Genomic DNA, 2,500 nt, shown 5'->3' on the forward strand with positions numbered 1-2,500 from the left:
CTTGCCACACACATGCCCATGAACGACCAAGGGAACAAGGCCATGAACGACCAATGGAACAAGGCACCTTGCCACACACATGCCCATGAACGACCAAGGGAACAAGGCACCTTGCAACACACACGCCCATGAACGACCAAGGGAACAAGGCCATGAACGACCAATGGAACAAGGCACCTTGCCACACACATGCCCATGAACGACCAAGGGAACAAGGCACCTTGCCACACACACGCCCATGAACGACCAAGGGAACAAGGCACCTTGCAACACACACGCCCATGAACGACCAAGGGAACAAGACACCTTGCCACACACATGCCCATGAACGACCAAGGGAACAAGGCCATGAACGACCAAGGGAAAAAAGCACCTTCCCACACAAACACCCATGAACGACCAAGTGAACAAGGCTTCTTCCCATACACAACCCCATGAACGACCAAGGGAACAAGGCTACTTCCCACACAAACACCCATGAACGACCAACTGAACAAGGCTACTTCCCACACAAACACCCATGAACGACCAAGTGAACAAGGCTTCTTCCCACACACTACCCCATGAACGACCAAGGGAAAAAAGCACCTTCCCACACAAACACCCATGAACGACCAAGTGAACAAGCCTTCTTCCCACACACAACCCCATGAACGACCAAGGGAACAAGGCTACTTCCCACACAAACACCCATGAACGACCAACTGAACAAGGCTACTTCCCACACAAACACCCATGAACGACCAAGTGAACAAGGCTTCTTCCCACACACTACCCCATGAACGACCAAGGGAACAAGGCATCTTGCCACACACATGCCCACGAACGACCCAAGCCCATCCTCACCGGTCTAAGGAACAAGGGGCCTTGACACACCATGAGCTGATTTCTAAGCAAGTCAAACGATGAAGGGAGAAAAGTGTTGTAACCGAGTCCGTTTAAGTGTTGTAGTTCCTACTTAATACATAGTCAATTGAAGTTTTAGTTCCAATCCGAACTGCTCGGAGCTAAGGCACCAAAACATCACATTCCATGCCAAAATCAAAAACACAGCTTGAGATGTACTCAAACTTATGTCTGTGTTCTTCCGAGTTCATCTAAGCGACTTATGAATAGCTAAAAGCCTTATCTGCCTGCCTATCACTAGGCGAAGGGGAAAAAAACCCGAACATGATATAATTACATTTCAAGTCCATTCGTCTATGTTAACAATGACCCACACAACGTTTCAATGACATTCCTACTTGATTTGAGCGACATATCAACAAGTAGGGAACCAAACACTTCAAGGCATGGCCAAAAATAGGCCACATACATTTATGCCCCAAACATGACATTTTTTTTATTTCAAAGCCTTTCATTTATAATAAAAAGCATCCCTACAACATTTCGTGTGAATCCGAATTAATTCGAGCGAGTTATGGACACATTCGCAAAATTATGCATCCCTGGGCAAATCAATGTCTGTTCCTGTCACCAAGCTCTTTGTGCAATATGTATATATAGGGGAACCATGGGACTGCTTCCCACCGGCGCCCCACTTGGTGTCTAGCGCCCAACGCTCTCGAGGCTGGCACGCTCGAGGCATGGCCAAGGCGCCCGGTCTTCACGAAAACGAGGCCAAAACTCCCCCCATAGACGCCCCACTCCCGTGTCCCCTCCCCCCGACGTCTTGCGTGTCCAAAAATTATGCATCATCAGGGAAATCAATGTCTGTTCCTGTCACCAAGCTCTTTGTGCAATATGTATATATAGGGGGTACCATGGGGTCTCATTCGCATAGGTGCCCGGCATGTGGGATGGGCAACTAAGAATCGTGAGGCTGTATCGGCACCAACAGGGCAAGCCAAGCCAAGCCCCACGACCCATGTATGAGGCCACCCCCCAACACGTTGCCTTGGAATTCTCGAACGATGACCTGAAAACTAGCCCCGTTGCCTTCATTTTCCTCGACACGTTGCCTTGATTTCTCGAACGATGACATGAAAACTAGCCCCGTTGCCTTTATTTTCCTCGACACGATGACCTGAAAATGAGCCCCGTGGCCTAGATTTTCCTCGACGTCGCGAGCATACTAAAAATTATGCATCCTCAGGGAAATCAATGTCTGTTCCTGTCACCAAGCTCTTTGTGCAATATGTATATATAGGGGGGTGGCCGTGAGTGAGCACGGCAAGGGGTGAACGCGCCAGACGGCCTTTGAGCGTGATCTTGGGTGATGGTTGCTTAGTTCCCGTGTTGCTTACATAATACCCTTCCGAGTGGTGGCCTTGACAGGGCGTTTGGATGCCTTGTTAGGTCTCTGCGACAACGTTCCAGTGTTGTGGTCTCGCCTTGGCAGTGCGGGATGAATCTGTTTGTGTGGTAGTAAAATCACTCTGTGTGTGCTAATCTTTCGTTCGACGTGCTACTGGTGCCTGCCAGCATTTGATTTGTGCTGATGATCGGGAAAACATAGGCGTTAAAGTGGCATGTGTTGCTTTTTGTGATACTACTACGG

This window comes from Lactuca virosa, unplaced genomic scaffold (genome assembly GCF_052849685.1).
Source record: "Lactuca virosa cultivar CGN04683 unplaced genomic scaffold, Lactuca_virosa_CGN04683_v6 scaffold_56, whole genome shotgun sequence".
NCBI classification, from domain to species: domain Eukaryota; kingdom Viridiplantae; phylum Streptophyta; class Magnoliopsida; order Asterales; family Asteraceae; genus Lactuca; species Lactuca virosa.